The following is a 23,514-nucleotide window of genomic DNA, read 5'->3' on the forward strand; positions in this document are numbered from 1 at the left end:
CCCGCCGAGTTTCAGGCAAGGTGTTGCACAACACTTGATTTAGTGGTGTTACAATACACCCTGTAACCTTTCAAAACATTTCAGGATGATGTGTTTCAATACTCCCGCAAATTGAAGGTTTACTTTGCAAAAATTGCATTGGCCAACACAGCCGTTTACGTAGCGGACACTTTTATCCTAAGTGACAACAGTTCACACATTTTGGTATGTGACCCTAATGGGAATCGAACCCACAACTCTCATAAACTGAGCCATGTAAAGGACCACTACAGTACAATACAGGTGGAAGGTGTATGACTGCCATGCACATGAGCTTAAAACCCTCCTTCAAGCCATGGATGAGGTAATCAAAGATTTCAATCAAGACCTACCTGTATGTCAGGCTTGGATTCGCCATGCAGAAAAGGTTTTTCCCCAGGTGCATGAGCAATGAGGATATTTACAGCGATTTCGATGAGAACCTATGGCCAAATGCTCAAGACAGGCTTGATGCATACTAGTGCCTGCTAAACAGTATGTTTCTTTTTCTTTCCATCTTTTGATTATGTTGTCAAATGATCACAATGATCACACCTTTGCTCACACATGGAATAGAAATTATGGAAATTGGATGCTCAGTACATTTTAAATGGGTAGTGCAAGTCTATTGCCTAATGTGAAAACAGTAATGTGCTGGAATTTACACAACATTCAAAGGGGCAATTTTCGAAATATTTCTTACAAGTTTTGCTATTAGATTAATTGCTAGAATAACTCAACGCTATCTGCCAATTCATTTCCAGCAATATTGCGCCTGTCTGTCTGTGTGATGCCCGCATTTGTCTTTCACTCTGTGTGTAGCCAGTTGATGTGAAAACCCTCTTTTGGGTTGACAGAACCCTTTCTTCGCTCTATGCAGAAATCACTCTCTCCATTTCCTGGTTACTTATATAACTTTGTTTGTGACAAAAACAAGCAAGTATAATGTAGAGAATCATTGTACCATCCAAACCACTGTGGAATATCTTTTCCATAACCAAAAGTATTGTATTTTCAGCTGCTTGAAGCTGGTGTACAAAACCGAAAGTAAAACTTAACTTAAACACGAGAAGCATAGAAATAGTGCACATAGAAGCAGTATCTGTTCTTCGACTTTCTTTCAATGAGAATGACAGATATATAACTCAAATTTCTGTGAATTTGGTGGTCGCCCAAAAAGTTACATATTGCAACTAAGTGCAAAGTAGGCTAACCTGGCAGAAGTACAGTATATCATGAGTACATGTATTTGTATCTATTATTTGTTTATGGCAAACTTTGCCATGAAATGAGCAGCAGCAGTACAGAACCATCACTAGACTGGCACATTACACGCACATTCCTCACTGGCTAGACAAGATGTACAATTAAAGGGCCAGATTTGCAATCATAGGGGAATTACACAAAACATTCTTCAAGGCCATTTTTTTCTTCTAGTGTGATTTAAGCATGGACATGAAGAGATGAATGTGACTATTTGAAAGCTAGAAAAAAATATATATATACTGTTAATCTTTCATAGGAAACAGGGTTCAGAATTTAATTGGGAATGCCTCAAATTGCAATTCAATTCTTAAATTTGAATTAAATTCAAAGTACTGTAGCAAAAAGTAAACAGAATGTAATTAAAAGGAAATATTTGAATTCAGTGAAATGCCTGTTCTATATTAGGTGTAGTAGTCTATACAAATATACTTGTACATAAAACATAAACCATGTTGTTATACTGTATATATGCATATAAAAATATTGTTAACTAGATTTTCAGGACAAACTCTTAAAATGAATGGCCTTCAAAAAGACAAACAATATTGTATAATTGTATAATATAATTGTATAACATAATTGGCTATTTTATTTATTTAACCAGGAAGGGCTCATTGAGATTTAAAATCTCATTTTCAAGAGCGTCCTGGCCAAGATAGGCAGCACCAAGTCATTACAAAAATTACAGACAGACAACAAACTACAAGTAATCTAGTAAAAAACATTGAATTCACAAGAGTATAACAAAATTTTAAAAAGCAAATAAACATTGACAGGTCAGGGAATCAGCCTCAAAATCCTTAATCAGTGATTTAAAAACACCAATCGGGACAAGTTCTTCCAGTTTAAAAGTATTTTGTAAGGCGTTCCAAGACGATGGCGCAGAGTACATAAAAGCCCTTTTACCAAATTCAGTTCGGACATTTGGAACAGTTAGCAGGATAAAGTCCAGTGAACGAAGAGAGTACCCACCACATTTGTGAACAATAAAAATGCCCAAATTAAAAAAGGTAGTAAACCCAAAAATGGCTTTGTAAATAAAAGTATACCAGTGACTGAGCCTACGAGTGACTAGAGAAGGCCAGCCAACTCTGGTATACAAAGTGCAGTGGTGCGTAAGGGTTTTGCAGTTTAAAATAAATCTCAAAGTGCCATGGTAAAGAGTGTCAATTGATCTCAAACACTGAGCGGAAGTATTCATATATAAAATATCCCCATAGTCTAGTAAAGGCATAAATGTAGCTGATACTAGCCTCCTTCTGGCTTCAAAAGAAAACAGGCATTATTCCTAAAATAAAATCCCAATTTCAGCTTCAATTTTTTTGTAAGTTGTTGAATATGCAATTTAAATGAGAGGCAGTCATGAATTAAAATTCCAAGATATTTATATGAGGTTACAACCTCAATCTCCTTGCCCTGACAGGTAGTAATAGGTGAAAGGTTCAGAGGTCTATTTCTTGCATTAGAAAACACCATTAGTTTAGTTTTGTCAGTATTGACACAGGTATGTTGAACAGTATAAAAGGCAGTTTGCAAGCTTTTGTAAGAGACGAGGCACAACAGTAAATAACAGTATCAGCATAAAAATGAAGTTGTGCATTTGACTTTTGTCTAAAACATTTATATAAATAGTGAATGAGAGGACCATGTACGGAGCCTTGGGGCACACCATTTAGACAATTTGACATTAGCCCGTAAAATTGAGTGCACTGAGTTCTATCAGACAGTTAGCATACCATGCAACTGCATGCTCCGAAAGACCTACACTCGACAATCTCTGCCATAGTATAGCATGATCAACTGTATCAAAAGCCTTTGAGAGATCAATAAAAAGTGAGACACAGTGCTGTTTTGTCAAGGGCTTCAGTGATATCATTTAAAACCTTCATGGCTGCTGTAATTGTGCTATGCTTCTTTCTGAAGCCTGATTGGTACATTGATGAAATAGAGTTAGTAAATAAACTATTTTAGCTGTTCACTTACAAGGGTTTCAAGTATTTTCACCGCTATAGACCCCTTTGTGTTTGAAAACATTGCTTACTCATGAGGGCAAAGCACACACAAGTTGGTGGCAGAACAAAGGGGAGTTCTTATAGAAAGCCAGCAAGAACAGCCTTTATTTACATGTTGCTTATGAGTGCATTTCACACTACTTTTGGATTATAATAGGATTTTAATGTTGGTAAGAATGTCCCGCTTAGTGTTTTTTGTGTGTCTATACACTACAGTTCAAAAGTTTAGGGTCACTTTTAGAAATGTCCTTGTTTTTGAAAGAAAAGCTCATTTTTGGTCCATTAAAATAACATCAAATTGATCGGAAATACAGTGTAGACATTGTTAATGCAATTATGTTAGCACAGCTGAAAACTTAAGCTAAATAAAGAAGCAATAAAACTGGCCTTCTTTAGACCAGTATCTGGAGCATCAGCATTTGTGGGTTCGATTACAGGCTCAAAATGGCCAGAAACAAATAACTTTCTTCTGAAACTTGTCAGTCTATTCTGGTTCTGAGAAATGAAGGCTATTCCATGCGAGAAATTGCCAAGTGACTGAAGACCTAGTGCAATGCTGTGTCCTACTCCCTTCACAGAACAGCACAAACTGGCACTAACCAGAATAGAAAGAGGAGTGGGAGGCCCCAGTGCACAACTGAGGACAAGTACATTAGAGTGTCTAGTTTGAGAAACAGACGCCTCACAGGTCCTCAACTGGCAGCTTCATTAAATAGTACCTGCAAAACACCAGCCTCAACGTCAACAGTGAAGAGGCGAATCTGGAATGCTGGACTTCTAGGCAGGGGGTTGACTGTCATGCTCAATGGGTTGGAAGGTTTTTTGATGGTGACAGAAGAGGACTTTCTCCTCATCTTTCTCCCTGTCTTCTTTGGTTCGGTTTGGGTGTAGCTGGTCTCCTGGGTGGTGGGGATTATTGGGGGTTCAACCTGGTTGAGGATGAGGGTGTAGCTGGTCTCCTGGGTGGTGGGGGATATTGGGGGTTCAACCTGGGTGAGGGTGTAGCTGGTCTCCTGAGGGGCAATTGTGTCAGACAGTTCTTGGGCAGCAACAGGAGGAGGGTTGAAGTGTGGGGGCATGGGTGTTGATTGCCACTGCGAAATAGAACATATTAAGGAAATGGAAGAGACAAGTGGACAACAGTTTCCAATTGGCAGAGGTGAGCATGTATATTTAAGCCATAAGGCCCAAGGAGGTGTGGAATATGGCTAATAGACCACGGCTAAGGGCTGTTCTTATGCATGACGCAATGCGGAGTGCCTGAACACAGCCCTTAGCCGAGGTATATTGGTAATATATCACAAGCCCCAGAGGTGCCTTATTGCTATTATAAACAGGTTACCAACGTAATTAGAGCAGTAATACCCATGGTATACGGTCTGATATACCAAGGCTTTCAGACAAACAGCATTCAGGGATGGAACCACCCAGTTTATAAATAAACTCCTACACAGGATATGTGAAAAGAATGTGTTGAAATGTTGCTTGCCTGAACTACCTCCTCTACTTTAATAATAACAATAATTATACATCAAACACATAAGCTTTACAATTGTAGAAACTAACAAACAATCAAACACCAGACTAAACAAAAATAAAAACATTAACCAAAATACTTTGGCGCAAACATGCGTCCTTTGTCCTGATCTTGTCCACATTATGATTGTGCACACATTTTTTGAAATGCGTCGTCTACACAGTCTTAACCGCCCACTGTATCCGCAATGTGAACAGATTTACTGGTCCCACCTTGTATGCTAATTCTTTGACAGATATTCTTTCAAAATAAAACGTATTTTAAGACTCATATATTCCGTAAGTCAATGGTTGCCACCTGTCAATGATTTTATAAGGCAGGATGATTTAAATGGTTTCACTGTCACCTCCAGACGTGGTCAGGAAGATCTGAACACAATGCTTCTTTTAATCATCTACACATGTCTGAAAATGTGGGCACAATCAGACTGTGGACAAGATCAGGACATATAATGCATGTTAGAACCAGGTATAAACGGGGCTAAATAGAGTATGTGAGTGAGACAGCAAGGTGAGTGAGCAGGTGTTGCGCATATGTGAAACATAAGAGGTGTGTGTGAAAATGGTGGAGGTAAGGGTAGGCCATGGTGAGGAGGTGGGGTTTTAGGCGGGACTGAAAGATGGACTCAGTCATGGATGGCTGGAGGGAGGGAGTTCAAGAGCCTAGGAGCAACCCTGGAGAAGGCCCTGTCACTGAAACTCTGGAGCTTGGACCTGGGGATGACAAGGTGGCCAACTGTGGTTGAGGGGAGAGAGCATGAGGGCTAGTACGAGAGAAGAAGGTCAGAGAGGTAAGGGGTAGCAAGGTAAGGGAGAGCTTTTTAGGTCAGGAGGATCTTGTAATTAATGCGGTGGGAGACATGGAGCCAGTGAAGTTCAGAGGATATGCTGCCAGGATGATTTAGTGTGGGTTAGAAGATGGGCTGCTGAGTTCTGAACCCTTTGGAGCGTATCGAGGGAGTTTGTGTTAGTGCCGGGGAGTAGTGAGTTGCAATAGTCTATTCGGGAGAAGATGAAAGCATGGATGAGAGTTTTGACCAGCAGGACAGTAGAGGGAGGGGCTGGCTATGGCTAATTTGCGTAAGTGAAATAATTTGTTTTGTTTACAGTCTGGCGGATGTAGTGGTTGAGGGATAGGGTCTTAAGGTAGACAAACATACATATTTCTGTCCAAATACCTTTCATAATTGCCTCATACAACCTTTGGATTGCTGCCATTGAGGTCCGATTCATCATACAACTGTGAGGACACTGCAGTTGACAACAAAATGTTATCATTCTTCCTCTTGCTGAAGAGTAGCAGGGGGTACACTCATAACTTGTGGAACCTATGTACCTAGAATCATTAATGACAAAATAACTTCCAGAAACACAACAAATAATGAAATTTAGATGTAGTCTTAAATGACACAATGAGACAACAACAAATAAGTAAATAGGGCCTATCATTTCACTAAGCAATAATTGCAGAAATCTTTTTAGAGGAAAACATAATAAAGCTCACCAGCTTGTTTGTTGCATTAACCAAGGTTGCATATCTTCCATGTTTCAAGTTCTTATTTGCCCATTCATCTGTTGCCTGTATCCTTTAGCTGGGTTATTGCACCACAGAACTTGCACTTCTTTGATGCTACTGTGTTACAACTCGGACAGGAGCCATTCTGCATGAAAGGTGGATACGAAAGTGTCACAAAAAATAGCCCTATACACATAACTTTGACTGATGGAATGCACCAGGGAGGTCCACTCTGGCATGGGGCTTGAATTGACAAGGAGAACTAGGGATAAAAACCATACTAACAGCCATTAATAAAGAGAGTTTGGCCAACAAAGGCCGCGACGTTGAGTTCACAATAAACGTCAAGCCCTGACCTTTCTCAAACTAATAAAAGTGCTATGTGTGTGTTTGAAGGTGACAAGGGTTTCAATGACTCAATCATGAGTCAAATCTGATAATGGACCTCACCTGGTACTAAAACTAAGCCTGAGGCTTTAACATTACCAAACACGCTACACTTTAGCATAATGTGTACTAACTGACATACTAACTGACTACTATTGTAACCTAGATATAGGCTACCTGCCATAGCCTCAGGTGCATAGTGCAATGAGTGTTAGTTGACAGATGAAACAGTACCTGGGCCAGTGGGTTTTGGTTACTTATTTGAAGCTAAACATTTGAAATAATCTCCTCCAGTTGGTTTGCATGTTTAAACTACAACCTGGTTTAGTTTTTGAAAACACAAATGAGAAAGTCTCCACTTACTTAAAATGCAGCCAGAGGGTGGATCAAGAGATCTGTATCGAGGGGATGGAAAGAGAGAGAGAGACTAAAGGTGTCAGCCATAGGTCTGAAGAAGGGTGGTGAAGGTGTGAAGGGTCTTCATTTGGAGATGCAAAGAAAACAGAACAAAACAAGTTTTGAATTGTATTTCACCGCTGTATATGTAGGATACTTATTTTAATAAACATGTTTAACTGGGCATTAAAATGTACTTAATTTGTAAGTGGGTTACATCACAAAAACTACAGGTGGTGTAAAAAAATGTAAATAATGTGAATGATGGATAATAAGATGACCATTAAATAGAAACATAATTCACTGTGGATGGGAGGATCGTTGTCTTGTTGTCCCAATTCACCCATTGTTTGCTCCACAAGATCTAAAAACTGTCTTTAGAAAGGCTTTGCAAAGACAAGCTGAACTAGCTCTATTAGGCAGGGGTGTCCAACTCGTTCCACAGAGTGCCGAGTGTCTGCAGGTTTTTGGTTTTTCATTTCAATTAACACCAAGACAACCTAACCAGGTGAGGGGAGTTCCTTAGTAATTTGTGACCTTCATTTACCAATCAAGGGTGGAGCAAAAATCTGTAGATGTTGCCCAGAACAAAATCCTGCGCCCACCATGAAACTCCATAGACTTTAGCCTAGCTCTAGCTAGCTGAAACTGTTGAGTATGCGAAGATTTTAATTGAAAACCTTGACAGATCAGTGAAAATGCATACTGGTTTGAGAAGTGTCTAAAAAGCTATAAATAAATCTCCATAGCATTACATACTAGCGATTACAACCACATTGTTTTATTGCATACTTCACTCACCGGGAAAGAGGATGATCGCATAGGAACTTGGAATCCGGTACATTCCAAGTTGCCTTCTTTGTTGAAGTCATGATGCGCATTTGTGTTGTAGGTCAAAATACACAGATTCTGCACAGAATAAGAATATACGTTACTTAGATTCATTTAATTTTATATTCATAAATAAACCGAACAACGCAGAAAGTAACCTCCCCTGCAGCCGATTGTGTTGACGAGCAGGAACGCGCTCCGCATTACATTGTGTTGAAGTTGCCTGCACAGGACTGATCTTGGGTCAGTTTTCCGTTATTTTCGCATACGATTTGGAGTGGTGGTTGTGAATGGGTATGACGGGTGGACACGCCGCGACCCAGACCCTACTATTGTCTTTTACACATACCAATGCCTCGTTCAGGTGCCATCGGAGTTCTCGGAAATTCCTGGTTTCGACTGGGAAGTTTCACTTGAATGAACCTCCAAATAGGAAATACAAGTGGGAAATGAGAAAAATTATGTTTTCAATCTTATTGGTTTATGAATTATTCCGACTTCAAAAGCACTTGAACACAATCATGTTGGAGTTACACATTCCCATTTTCCCATGAAAATGTGAAGCCAGCATAATACAGCATTCACGTGCTAGTCGGTACTTGGAAACTGATATTTCTGACTTGCTAACTGATTGAACGCGTTACAGCTGCCTAAGTATATAACATGATTGCCATGTCCGTAATATTCATCATGGAAAGGCCTTGGAAGTGCCATAATTCATTTTACATGAACCTGTTTAACATGTAATACATGCATTATGAAGAAAATTGTGTAATTTAGGCTCCACAAAATATGAAATGTGTTTAAGAAAATCGTGTACTGTTGCCTACACGAAAAAAAGCCATTCTGGTTACAAGTGCACCAGTTTCCCAAAGTATTAAGCGAAGTCATGCATAGAAAACAGCATTGGCATTAATTAAGCAATTGTTCCCACGAATTAATTCGCACGTAAATGTGTCTTTTCTCACATTCGGTTCAGCAAACACTACATAAAAGCATTCAACGACACATTTTAAAACAGGGTTAAACAAAGACACCGTTTATGTATATTTATAACGTTGAATTAGGCATACAGAAGAACAATAGTCTATCGCATCTATGGTTGTTGCAAAGGCTTGTGTGTAGCCTACTGGTTAAATGTGTCTTTTCGCACGAATTAAGTATCACATACATTCGTGTCTTTTTTTATGAATTAAACCACACAAAAACGCACGAAATTTGCTGAAATGCGTTATATACATATGCACGCATTGAATGTGAGATTGTGTTGCATTTTGCAACACAATCTCGCAACAGGAGATTGTGTTGGAATCGCAGTGAAGTGAGGAGCACGGTGTTGTCACAGATCATAGAAACGCGCTGTAGACACTGGTTTGGTACTGGAAATAATGAATATGAGGTTGAAAAGTGGCGGAATTGCCCGTCAAGGCTATTTTTACAAACTAATGCAACAACATTTATTCAACCTTAAAATGAGTAACACATACATGGTCACATTGAGGTTACTGTAACTATACATTTCAAGTGTGCATGTTCACTGTACTGTAGCATGGAAAGGTGGCAGGTCTGTGGAAATCTTCACAATTGCACTATGTACTTTTAATGTAATCTAAATTGCATTCTAGGTCAAATGGTTATGCTATTAGATGAAGCACCGTGATAATACATTTAGTTGTTGTATAAATATAAAATATCTGACATTGTATTCCGATTTGAACTTTGTTGCAGTTTTATGGTTGAAAGCGCGATGAGAACACATTTAGATGACAACTTAACCAAAAATCTGACATTGTTTTTCCATTGGAATTCGGTTGTGCTTTTAGATAATTGAAAGCATAGAACATATTCGGAATTCATCCAACTGGTCTTTTTGGGTGGGTGAATAAAGGTGGAAATCTCAATGAACAACGTCTCAACCAAATATTACCCAAATTTCCACATTGAAATGATGTGGTGAGTCCAGTTGGAGGCTTCTAATACCGTAGTAAATACTAATATTTATTACGGTATTAGTATAATATTATTGTTTTATATGGTGTCTAACCCCCAGTGCTGGAAGAATAGGAGTGACATGGGATCCAAGTAAACTAATTAACCAGTCCAATAACAAAGTAAATGTTGCACATTACCATTAATGACATACCTACAAACTGAAGGCAGTGTTTCAATGTTGAGTTTGGTTGTCTGGTTGCTGACTGGGTTGGCAGGCACACAGCTGTAGATATTGTTGTCCTGTAGCTTTATCTCCAGAGGGAGAGACAGGTTGGTGGAGAGGTCAGGGCTGCTAGTCTGGTTGAGTCTCTCCTATCCTCTGTACCAGGACAGGGTCCTATCTATCTGGTTCTCCACAGAACACGCCACTGAACAGCCCCCCTTCTCTGATGAACTGTCCAGAAAATCACCTTGAGGGATTTTTCTGACTTGAGGAAGTGGTACTGGAGCTGGGATTTTAAAATGAAAACAATGATTCAACACAGATTCATGTCATTAATATTGGTCCTCTGGGTAGAAGGACAACTCTCACCAGTAACAAAATTGTGGTGAGCACATTCAGTTTTTTATTTATCACTTTGGTGCAATTTTCACAAGTATGTGGTACATTTTCACAACTTTAAGCACAAATCTAAACAGATCAAAACTGCTCAATTCAAAACTAAGCACATTCTCAATAGACTGAGTGCAACAAACAGTCACTCTTGTTCACTGCACCAAATCACCCTTTCAATTTGCATTCATATTCAAAGTATTTGCTCGTCACAATGGAATACTTGGTGTGACGTTGAAACAGTGGTAGGATTTTACAGTGAGGAGGCAACAATGCAGATCTGTTTTTTCTTGCCAGAGTGAAACGTTTAAAAGTGAAGAAAGTGAAGAATTATGCCGGTGACTGAACACTACATACAAAGAAAAATAACAAACAGGATAATACCCAAAAAATTATTATACAGCTCCTGCCTCCTCTGGGATAAGCTATTTCCTTTATACCCATAGGCTACACTGAATAAACTATGACCTTGAACGCACCCACTGTTTGACAGTGAAAACTCGTACCAATAAACAAACAAGGTAATCGTTAAATATTCGTTTTGATATACCTTCACGTTTTAATTGTTTATATGATCACATTGTGGTTGTAAGTTTCGATAAGTTGACCTAGGCTAAATATATGATTAGACAGAGCATTTTAGGCTACCGAGCAACACACGAGGTTTTGCGCGCACAAAGCAATTATCTGCGTTCCGACCACAAACTCTAAACATGGTTATTTTTATCTGACAGGTGATCAAAAAACAAGACATCGGATAACATGGCTAACCCCACATTATTACAAGAACATACATGTGATTCGCATAAACGGTTTCCATTCTCAATGTCTGGTTAGGCCTATTCATAACAATCGCTACAATTGGGTTGTAAATATCAAAATTGATACACTATGCTGACACTGTAGCAGTTACAGTAACAAGTCACATAGAAAAGTTGATATTTTGTAATGTTGCTTGTGGCAGAAATGGTATTCAGTATACTACGTCAATACCTTTTACTGTAGGCTTCTGTTTTACAATACATGCCACAATACTCTTGGGCATTGGGACCCACTTGAAACACTTATATATAAAACCAACACTCACCATAGATAGAATTTCTGAGATGTTTTGTGTGTATTGAAAATGTCTAGCTGATAAACTCCAGGGGCCTGTTGCACAAAAGTAGAATTAAGACATCCGGGATAAATGACTCAGCTGAGCTCAATGAAGCCAAAACATGTGCGTCCAGGCTTAATTGGTTGCACAAAGACCAAGCCAGGATGAGCAGACACGGATTCATTAAGCCAGGTGAAACCAATCCTGGATAGGTGCGCGCTCACGGCTCACTCAAATAGACCCCGCCACAGATCACAGATTAACTGATTTACCATGGCAACTAGAGCCGCGTACTTTTCCCCGTCGGAAGCACAAATCCTCATGGAGGCATACGAGGAGGTAAAATATATAATTAAGAAGAAAGGCAACACCGCCACAGTGATAAAGCAAAGAGAAAAAGCGTGGCAAAGTATTGCAGACCGCCTGAATGCGTAAGTAGTGCACAATTACACACTCACCGCTCCGCTGAAACATCACAATTACAATTCAAATATTTAATTCACATCTCCAAAAATGCAGTTGTACTGTAATTATGAAACGGTTAATTTTTTTTATTGAAATGCACTGCAGATATGAGTGAAATTGTGTAAAGTAACTCCATCACACTGTATAAAGCTATGATAAAATTTGATATTTTTACTGAAAACAAGACAAAAATACCAAGTAATGTTTTGCAGTGTGACTCCATTAAGTGTGTGTGTGTGTGTGTGTGTAGATTAAACATGAACGGGCCAAAACGGACATGGCAGCAGGTCAAAATCAAATACAAGAACATTCTGCAGAATGGTATGGTCCCTGACTAATATTTAACAAAGCACAAGCATATATTGTACCCAGAAGGTGCCTGCTCACACATTGTCTGTACTGTTTTAGCAGTGAAAAAGAATACCCACAGACAAGGCACGGGTGGTGGGTCACCAAAGGCTGACCTTACCCCAGCAGAGGACATGGCCTTGGAGCTAAATAAAGGCAGGCCCGTCTTAGAGGGGATCCCTGGGGGGAAAGAGACGAGCATAGGTTCCTCCCAAGATGCCACCCGCTTCATTCAAGGTATGTCCTTCCATCTCTACATGGGATACAACCACATTCATATTGAATCAATTTGGACTGTCTGACTTTGGTTTACCTATTGCCTTGCAGTGTCTGGCAGCACTGTGTTCCTGTTAGAGCCACCAGCACAAGCACCAGACGATGCTGATCCAGTGAGTACTCCATCAAAGGCATACTGTAGGCCTGGCATGTCTTGTCTACTAGCTTCAATATGAATCCGATTAAATGTGATAGGGTGAAGGCCCCAGTGCAGCAGCAACAGCACATGATGGAGACGATGATGAGGAGGAGACCATCTCTCTGGATTCCAGAAGGCATGAGGTATCATGTTAAGACTGTGAAAGTACTATTTACTCTACAATGGTGAGGAGTCCTCATCAAAATCAAAAAATCTAATTTCTTTTACAGGACCCAGATGCTATACAGTGGGAAAACCAGCCTGGCAACATAGTGCGTATTAATAAAAGGACACCACATCCTGCCAAATTCCAGCTGCGCTAATTGTATTGTGTTCACAGAGCTCACAAGCTATCAGAAAGTTGTATGGCAACCACCTCCGGTGCCAAATAGAACTGGCAGACAGACATTCAGTACAAGAAGAAAAAGATGGAAAATCTTGCACTGGAGTTCGAAATAAAAAAGAGGACAATTAGGAAACTGGACCTTGAAATAAAAAAACTTGAGAGGGAGGTGAGATATGCCTTCAATGTACACTGTATGCTAACTGTAACACAAATGTATTAATCATTATTTTTCTTTCCTCCCCCAGCTCCAAGAAGATGACACAGCTCAAAATAAAAATTAGGTATATTCTCGTAAAGTCAAGTGAGCCATGACATATGAGCTCTTATTGTGAGCACACAGGACGGTGGCATCTTTCTAAGGTTTTTTTTATTTTCCCAGCAATCAGTACAACCAAGTCATCGTTATAAGGCATCGCCCTCTTTTGCCCACCCCCCCAGCACCAGGTGTGGCCACTAGCCTATATGAAGGCCCAAAATTGTGTGTTCCTTTCTGCTCTGACAATGGCATGCCCATTCGTGCGAGATGTGGTGGATGAAGAAGCACTTGTGCTGAGGAGAGCCTTCAGGTGAGAAAGGGTCTTCAGGGACCGGTTGGACCCACTGGCCTTCCCTGATGACCATCTATATGAAAGATACAGGTTTTCTGCAGATGGCATCAGGTATCTATGCAGACTACTGGGTCCCAGGATTAAGCACCGCACTGCACGGAGCCATGCACTGAGTGTGGAGCAAATGGTTTGTGTGGCCTTGCGCTTTTTTGCTAGTGGAGCCTTCTTGTACTCAGTGGGGGATGCAGAACAGCTGAACAAGGCCACAATTTGCCGCACAATAAGGAGTGTGTGTCTGGCTATCAAAGCATTAGCAGATGTCTTCATCTCCTTCCCTGGCCACAGAAGACTCTGTGACATCAAAGAGGAGTTCTATAGGATTGCAGGTAAGAGGATCTACAAATTACAGGACAACTGTTAACACATAGTAGGATACTCATTACTTTGTGTGACAGGTTTCCCCAATGTCATTGGTGCAGTGGACTGCACACACATAAGGATAAAAGCCCCCTCAGGTGCCCATGAGGCCGATTTTGTGAATAGGAAATCCTTTCACAGCATTAATGTTCAGGTGAACATAACTTTTTGATATTGTCCATTGACGAACACTCTGCATTGCCAGTGATGTGCATTGATTGGTGTAATATTCCTCATCTTATGATTTCAGATGGTCTGCAATGCTGACTGTGTGATCAGCAATGTTGTGGCAAAATGGCCTGGCTCAGTCCATGACTCCAGAATCTTTCGGGCCTCTGAAATCTATCAGTGCCTATCACAAGGTAAGCCACACAACCCCTATTTATAACCATCATGGCTGTGTCAAGAATATCACTGTGTTTATGAGGTAGTAATGATGAGATTTTGTGTTGACAGGTGAATTCTCTGGTGTGTTGCTGGGAGACAGGGGGTATGGCTGCCAGCCTTTTCTCCTGACACCTTTCACAGACCCCCAGGAAGCACAGCAGGCCTACAACCATGCCCATGCCAGGACCAGGGCCAGAGTTGAAATGACCTTTGGCCTCCTGAAGGCACGCTTTCACTGCCTTCACAAATTAAGGGTCAGCCCTGTTAGGGCATGTGATATTACTGTGGCTTGTGCTGTCCTTCACAATGTGGCCTGCCTGAGGAAGGAGAGGGCCCCCAGAGTGCCACCAGCCATGGACTGGGACAATCCGGCAATCTTCCCTGATGACGACAGTGGTCGGCTGCTGAGGGACCAATATGTGTTGAATTATTTTAGTTAGTATGTGTGCTTTCAATTTTGGTTAAATATGTCCTGCGGTGGCAGAGGAATTTGGGTTTTTTTGGGTTCGTTTTTTGACGAATTTGGCCTCTTATGATGTTTGTGCGGTATACTGTGTGTAATACAAGGCTGCAGGGAGGCTACTGCATCCATTCATTTGTCTGTTCAGTTGATGTGTATGGATTTGTCCTGCATTTATTTTAGTGTGCAGACATGCAGGGTGTGTTATACACATTCAAAGGTCTGTATATGTATCATTTTGTATAATATGCTTAGATTCTGTGCTTTCCATCTTGTAGAGTCACTGTGACTTCAGTTTTGAAAGGAGCTGATGGTTTACCTGCTTTGTTTTGTCCTTATTCAATAAAGGAACATAATGTTACACATTGTGTTTTTATATTCATATGGAATGTGTATTTGTTTATATGACAGAGTACTAGGGCCACACTGAAGAAAAAGGATAAAGTCATAAATTTATGAGGCTGGTTCTTTCTGCAGAAAAGCTACATATTGTTTTTACAGTTTTGATACTTATGACAATGTGATACTTAATATTCTGGCACATCAGCATGTCTTTGTTTATGAAACCATACTGAAGTACAATTTCACGAAATGCCCCACATCTGTCATTTTAACAACTGTCCTCCTTTAAAACAACTGGTTACAATATTATGACTTGTGTTTTTTTCCCCTCTGTGGCCCTAATATTCTAGCATTTTATATATAGCCTTATAGTCTATGGGAAACTGTAAATTATCTAATGATAGCAACATCATCTAAAAATCATTTTTTATCCAAAATCATTGAAATTAATGATCACAAACGTTTAAATAACAGTGGGTCTAGTTATATGTGATAACAATGTATAGTGAGCAGTGAAATAACTATTGGTTTCCATTTGTGGTGACTGCTGACTGACATTAGGGATGAGATTAAATAGATCCTGGAATTTAGCCTGGTCTGGAGCAGGCTAGCTCCACAGAATAAATCTCCATGGTAATTTATACCATAACATATCCTCCTGCCCCCTATCCATCTTTAGTGCAACCGGATTACGGATCAATTGAGCCAGGATCACCAAGATATCCTGGCTTAATCCCTTATCCTAGTTTTGTGCAACAGGCCCCAGGTTGTTGAGGATGAGATCTCTGATGGTGAGAGAATCTGTTTATCTGTCCAGCTGCAGTCTGTCTGGGAATCTTCCTTTGAATTCTGTGAAGTTCTCTCCTCTGATGACCTGACTCTCAACTATTGAGGTGTTTGGAATGACTGGACCAAAGAACAAAAAAATATCTTATCAGCCTGTGGTCCAGTTAGTCCCGTGTGTAGAGTGACAGACTGCCTCTCTCTCCGTGTCAATGTAATCACTTCAGCATTCACAGCTCCCAACAGATCTGGAACAATGAATATGAGTTGTTCAGTAGCAAAGAGAAAGGGCACAAAACCACTTTATTTGTTTTTAGTTTAAGTTTTATAAAAACATTATTTTTCATTTGTATTATTTTTTTCAGTGTTAGGGACAGAAAGTTGCCTCTGTGTGGGAGGCTAGGAGCCATTTATGTTTTGGGGAACGTCACGTCATGCAGCTGTGGGGCAGTAATGGTGCGTTCAAGACAACTGGGATAATCATGACATGTGATGTATGTGTTCAGCGGCTTCACTGCAAGTATATTGTTTCTTTTAAATATTAATGAAAAAAATAATGAACTTCGGGTAGGAAAGTGGGAGGTCTAGAAAGAGGCCCGAGTTGGAATTCCGAGTTGGAACAAATCAAAACGATTTTTCCCTGTAGGAGCTTGTTTTCTTCCAAGTTCCTAGTTGTGTTAAACGCACTTGGTTCCGAGTTCCCAGTAGTTTTGACATCGGCATAATGCATAAAGTGATGGTTAGGTTTAATGGTAGATGACGTAGATGCACAGAGTAAACTGTAGTAGTGGGTCAATTGCCACAACCTGGTCCCGGTGTCCCAAAAGCCCAAAACATATCATTTTTTAGAACCTTCATAAGAACATCTTTAAATCTCCGAGCTGTTTCCCAAAGCAATCGTTATTAATATTGCACTTGAACACGCTCGTAATCTAACGCTGATAACTTACTTCAAAGTGGACTACAAATAAAGTTACCACTGTCTTTGCAAACCAGCGATGTATAAAAAGATGCTTCAAATTAAAACCGAGATGACTGCATTTAAATATAAATACAGTGGGAGAATAATATTCAAATGTATTTCATGTTCAATCAATTTAGTTATATTTTGATACTTGTAGGTTGTCTGTAATTTGTCTCAATATATTACATGATGTGCATTAGAATAAGCCGCCTCAATATTTGCAGCCATAAGTGATAATATATTTCTAGTGGCATCATTAAAAACACTCTTAAGCCTAAAATCCACCACAATCGGGGAAACCGGGCCCTGGAGCGTTGAGCAAGGCTAAACTTTTCTGCTGTTTTGGTCCCGTAGCTGCCACTTTTTAGCAACGTGAAGCACACCCTTGCAGATGCTCAGTGTGCGAAAACCGTTGCATTGTGCTCACCTCAATGTGCTTGTTCCAGCAACAAGTGTGTTGCATTCTGGGGATAAACATTTTCCAACTTGCGTCTGTCTACATGTCAACTGCATTAACTTTACAAAAATCATGTGAATTAATGTCATTAAATTTTGACTGCAGTCGACCGCAAGTTTCTGCAGTTGCTCTTTACAAACTCCTGCAGCCATCACATTTTGGGAGGCTCCAATTGTCAACCAATCATTAGGGTGTTTTTATTTGACACATGCGAACGTGACCAAAGACGCGACTGAAACGGGAACCAATTTTCTGCAATGTATGTGTACAGTGGATATATCCAAATAAATGCGAATTGAGTCTCCCTCACTAAGTGATTGTAATGGGGTGGCAGGTAGCCTAGTGGTTAGGGCTTTGGGCCAGTAACCGAAAGGCTGGTAGAACGGATCCCGAGCTGACAAGATACAAATCTGTTGTTTTTGCCCCTGGACAAGGCAGTTAACTCACTGATCCTAGGCCGTCATTGTAAATAAGAATGTTCTTAACTGACTCGCCTAGTTAAATAAAAAAAATATTTAAAATGTAGCCTACACACATCTATATTACATTATGATTTTAGTTTGTGAGTGTGTGACGTGGGGGTTTAGACGCATGTTTATTTTGACATTTTAAAGAACCTTTTTATAAACAATGCCTTACACTGCCATGTTGATCCGAGTCTTGCTGTTGGAAAACGATATTCGTTTCTGACTTTCGGCTGTCGCAGATGCACCTTCCCTACTTTATTTTTTTCTATTATTATATCTATTTCGTTTTTTTTCCCACACCAGATACAAACTTACACATACAAAAAACAACGTACAGACAGACACACACAAATCTGCCCAGACCCGCATGCCTCCTAGTGCCTGCATAATTGTTTGCCACATGGCCTTAAATTGTACAAAACAAAATTATTAGTCGCCCATTGTGTTAATGATGGCGGATTGTTTGATTTCCACGTTGTTAGTATACTTTTTTCAAGATGAGTGATAAGAGAATTGTCCATCCCATCGGGTAGCTTACTACACCTCCATATGCCAGGTCTTGAAATAGGTAGACAGACGGATTAAAAGTATGTTTACATTGTAATAGGCTACTTCTGACAGCCAAAGTTCTATCTCCGCCCATAACTTTTGGATTTTATAGCATTCCCAGAAATCATGGTTTATTGAGTCTTTGATGACTTTGCCGGTGTGCTGTAGAATGTGAATTTTGTCTTGAATAATAAATGATACACATTTGTTTATACTAGCCAACGGCTAGGAGACAAACTGTCTCTAGCATGTTAGTACAGGGGGGGGGTGGGGGTAAGGGAGATAACGAGGTAACCTTCTAGCAGGGCTCTTCCAATCCCTCCCTGTATGTCACCTGTTTTCAGGTGTCACTAATGATGTAAACCAAACGGGAGTTACCTCGGTACTAGTCCGTGCGCAAAGAGATTCCTGCAGATGGTGACGGCTGTTGATCGTTAACGGAAGGCGGCAGTCGGTCCTGGAATATGGGTCTTTCAGTCAAGCATGAAAATGTGGAGGGCGGTTCCACCAGACTCAATGATTTGCTGTGGTGCTCTTGTATGTGAATCCTGACCTTGACAGGAAGCCAATCAGAGAATGATGGCTTTAGCACATCCCTGGCTTTAGCTAGGAGGGGGAGTTAAGACCTGGGAGATGCTGATGCCAGTAGTACACTTTCATCAATTTGAGCGGATGTGAGCGGATGTGGTGAAACGTTTAAAGACGCATCCCCTGTACACTTAGCTAACTCTAAACTTCGAAAGTTTGAAACTAACGCTGGCTTCGGCTGGACCCGTTAACAGTGGAGCACTAAATGGAGATGGAATGTGCTCAGCAGTTATAGACACTGCCAGGTCTCAGGTCCGCCTGGGTGCGGGACTCTATACATTCTATGTGGGAGCTCTCCTCTGCGCTCCTTGGAGCATGTAGTGGAGATGGCATGTGCCTTACCATTTGCTGACACTACCAGGCCTTAGGATTACCTGAGTGTGGGACACCACACGTTGTAGGTGGCGAGGTCTCCTCTACGCTCACAAGACTCGAGGCGGAGACTAAACCCATTGGCCCCGCAGTGATAGGGCATTGCATGGATCTGGCTCATGCCCTATGAAGTGGGGAGAGGAAGCTACAGCTTGTCTGGAGAGGGAGGCATACATCTGATGTGGGTAGTACCATCCATGCCAATTGATTTGCTGTGGACCCATAAAACAGACGAAAGAAGCCTAGGTTCACACCATGCACGGATCACTGAATGTCAACTTTGATCAAATTCAAAGGAGCATATCCACCTGTTGCGTTCGCACTCAAATCACCCAAGTACATATGTGCTTGGCTGAGGAGCCAATGGTGCGAAGCCACCATCTGTGGAACTATGACTGAACGCCTCTAAGTCAGAATCCCACCTAAATGCAATGATACCGTAGCGCCACGGACCTTTGGTTGGACCGGGATAGCCTGCCTCTTTTGGCAGGTGAGTAGAGCCATTCGTGACGGGGTTGGGGTGCGGACGGATGAGTTGCCGCCCCTCTCCTGATGCGCACAGCATGTTTGTGGAGATTCTGGTGCTAAACCACTTGTAGACGACCTGATTCTGGGTCAGGGTTTCATACGTAGCAGAGCAGCTCATTCGCTGCGATCTATTGAAAGTCAGCCCTCGATCCAAGCCTTTGTCAGGGACGGAAGGTGTCTTCCTCCACCATCCTCATTTTTTACTTAGGGGTTACCAGGTGCACACAGAAGGGCCAGGGGCCAGACACAGAGTGTCAGAGAAACCAGGCAGGCGGGTAGAAGGCATAACATATTGACATGGGGCTATGGATAGGTAGGGGGCTAGGTGATGGTCGCCCATCCAACCAGGCCCATCCTCTAGTGTGACTGTGAGTCAGGTTGGGACTCACTGTCGAAGTCAAAGGGTCATCAGGTGCACGAGTAGGACTCCATATAAGGAGGGGTGCACTCTGAGTCCGAGCACTGGCAGCCGGACTCGGGGGCTATGGGCAGCACTCAGGCCATGGAGGTTGGAGTGGGGACACAAAAAAGTGGGCGGGTCACCAGGTGCACAGAGCCTGTTTCAGGTTACCAGGTGCACATGTCCTGTTTTGATTTTCCAGGTGCACGTGGTTCCTGACAGTGGGAATATAGACATCTTAGTGTCTGTGGAGGGGTGCTTAAGTGTGGGTGCCCTGGTTCACCTGGTTGGCAAAGTTATGGAGCTGGCTGAGCCCCGGCCGGGACACGGTGATAGATGATGCCCAGTGAGAGGGGTGTTGACCGGGTAGGGAGAATAAGGGTGGAGGCCTAGAGGTCTGTAGTTCCAGGGAGTAAGCTTACACTCTTAGGCCCATGGAGAGGGCAGGCAGGCGGGCATGGAGTGTAGGCTTAGAGGCCTGGAGTCAGAGGTCACCAGGTCAATGGGGGCCTGCCTGGAGGTCAGGAAGGCTCCAGGGAGAAGGCCCAAGTGAATAGGTGTGTGTGTGACACTGTCTTTCAGCGGGGCATAGCAGGCAAATTAATGTAAAATCGTGTGCAAAAAGGCGTGCAATATAGGATAGTCTGTGGACATTCCGAACCTTGGTTGGGTCCAGTAGGTCACAAGACCAAGGAGGTATTGAAATTAGAAAATGTACAAAATTCATGTAACAAAGTGTGAGATGAAAATGGACAAACTAAAGGGTGTGCAATGTGTAACAGTATAGACTTTACGTCCGTCCCCTCACCCCGACCTGGGCGCGAACCAGGGACGCTCTGCACACATCAACAGTCACCCTCGAAGCATCGTTACCCATCGCTCCCCAAAAGCCATGGCTCTTGCAGAGCAAGGGGAACCACTACTTCAAGGTCTCAGAGCAAGTGACGTCACCGATTGAAACACCACTAGCGCACACCACCGCTAACTAGCTAGCCATTTCACATCAGCTACATAGGAGCACTGAATGTACATTCTGAACTGTGTTTGAGGTCAGTAGGTCACATGACCAAGGAGCTATTGAAATTAGAATGTCAAAAGTTTGTACTTTGTTTGCGCTCCCTAACTAATTCAACTCCGAATACAGAATGCTGCTCATATTTCCACATGTTTATTAGCTTTGGAAAGGGAATTAATGTCAAAATCGTGAAAAATAAGACCTGTGCAATGTTGTGCACAATTTTTCTAACATCATGACACTTATTTGGAGTCTGTGGCCTAAGTGGTTTAAAGCTATTGAGGTTTGAAAGCCCGAATATCTGGTGAATATCAAAACTGAAACTGTTTTTACGTTGATCCTAAATTAGTAGGCTAAATAGTGCACACAAAACTAAAGAAAACAGATGGCTATAGAGTACATGGCGCAAAAGCGCTCTCTGTTAAATTATTATAATTTGAGGTAGTCAGTCAGCACAAGATAGTTTACATGTCCATCTCCATGTGTTGGGGTTGATTCTATTTTTTTTTTTAAGTCCATAAGGCATAATACAAATATACACATTTTGATCTTATCCGATGATAAATCATAGGCATAGGCTATATGAATAATCTAGTCTACATTCAAATTTGACACCAAGTATTTTTGGAATGCTTTTTACAATTTGCTGATAGCCCATGTTTGGTTAGCAAGTTCAGGTATGACATTCCACTCCTTGTACTCCGTGTCATCTGGTATCATAACTGGCGATTTCCCCCTGGCAGTGAGAGCTGTTCAGTGGTGTGTTCTGTGGACATCGGGAGAGATGTGACTCTGTCGTGGTACGGTAGAGATGAGAGACTGAACCAGACTAACAGCACTGTTCTCACTCACAACCTCTTTCCGGGGAAATGGCAGGTTTTGATACCAGAGCTGTATACTTTTTGTGCGAGTTTATTCGTGGGGAATGGTGTTCAAAAAGGACAAGGACTATAGGCTAAACAATAGATTGACAACGAATTAAATTAATAACAGTAGGTCTAATAGGCTAGCCTATACATTATGAGAAGACATGCCTGTATATTACAACAGTAACCAACAAAGTGCAACTTCTACAGGAATAGCCTACTTACCGATGATGAAACGTACTGATATTCCCAAATATTGAAGCGTTGTCATTTTCTAGTTCTCTATTGCTGGGACTTCATATGTCTCTTCACAGCCGCTTTATTTCCAATAATCTTTTAGGCGGGCTGAGTTATGTGCTGCGGATAACCCGTTTAAATAGCAGCCGCTGCACTACTTCCACTTCCTTCTCTCGGCGTGTTCCAGGAAGGGCTCGCTTGGTAAGAGCTCAATGTTAGAGTGTATAAGCGCAGAAGTATAGGATACCGGCATCTACTCAATAGCTTGGAGCAGCAAGCAAGCTAGCCTCCATCAGGGTGCTCTGCTGTCCCCCCACTCGGTGTCGCTTGTGCCATCGTTTGGGTTGTGTCCTTGTTTTTATTACTTGTGACAGTGTACCAACCTGTGTGCTGCCAGTATTGCGGTGCTGAGGATTTGTTGTCCTTGTGACTTGCTTTGGGGTTCGGAGACCGTGCCTACACCGCAAGATCAGGAGACTGACTGTATGTTTCGCTCCAGCGGGCTTGCAGTTCTCCCCTGAGACCGAGGTGTAGCGAGGCGCACCATGTTTGACGATACTCCTACTAAGGTTTGAACAAAGAACTTAAAATGCCTTTGGGAATCCGGGCCCTGGCTGCTGTGTAAATTGACCCACTACTACAGTTTACTTTGTGCGTGTACTTCATCTGGCTGAGTCTACCTTTAAACTTAACCTAACCTATGACCTGACCCATCAACTTATGCAATACGGCTTCAGAAAGGCAAGAAGTGACATCCCCAAAAACTATACAACACATAAATGCACGTCTTTCTGTCCCTAACACTAAAACTAAATAATATACAATCAAAGAAGTGTTCCTATAAAACTTAAACTAAATAAAAACTAGTCAAGTGGATCTGAAAACTAACTGAAACTAAACTGAATATCAAATAAAAATCTAATATAAAAACACTAAACACACAGTATGATTTGT

General features: G+C 41.4%; 3 long non-coding RNA genes across 5 annotated transcripts; 2 read left to right on the top strand and 1 right to left on the bottom strand.

Annotated features, from left to right (window-relative positions):
- Window positions 1–1,863: 1,863 nt before the first annotated feature.
- Window positions 1,864–22,864, bottom strand: LOC118936714 (uncharacterized). Of its 3 annotated transcripts, none has more exons than XR_016483843.1 (8): window positions 22,549–22,693; window positions 10,106–10,403; window positions 7,933–8,040; window positions 7,099–7,213; window positions 6,337–6,493; window positions 6,011–6,168; window positions 4,286–4,390; window positions 1,864–4,225 (listed from the first exon to the last, which is right to left on the bottom strand). It is a non-coding gene; the product is annotated as an uncharacterized LOC118936714 (long non-coding RNA). The 3 variants fall into 3 exon arrangements; XR_016483842.1 differs by lacking the exon at window positions 22,549–22,693 and adding an exon at window positions 11,595–11,921; XR_005034184.2 differs by lacking the exon at window positions 1,864–4,225 and having other exon boundaries at window positions 4,240–4,390; window positions 22,549–22,864.
- Window positions 13,175–14,114, top strand: LOC149980090 (uncharacterized). The gene is made up of 3 exons (XR_016483848.1): window positions 13,175–13,346; window positions 13,426–13,461; window positions 13,560–14,114. It is a non-coding gene; the product is annotated as an uncharacterized LOC149980090 (long non-coding RNA).
- On the top strand, window positions 14,112–15,371 carry LOC149980091 (uncharacterized). Its single transcript, XR_016483847.1, has 2 exons — window positions 14,112–14,507; window positions 14,602–15,371. It is a non-coding gene; the product is annotated as an uncharacterized LOC149980091 (long non-coding RNA).
- Window positions 22,865–23,514: the final 650 nt, after the last annotated feature.

This window comes from Oncorhynchus mykiss, chromosome 10 (genome assembly GCF_057628025.1).
Source record: "Oncorhynchus mykiss isolate SJ-2025 chromosome 10, ASM5762802v1, whole genome shotgun sequence".
Classification (NCBI taxonomy): domain Eukaryota; kingdom Metazoa; phylum Chordata; class Actinopteri; order Salmoniformes; family Salmonidae; genus Oncorhynchus; species Oncorhynchus mykiss.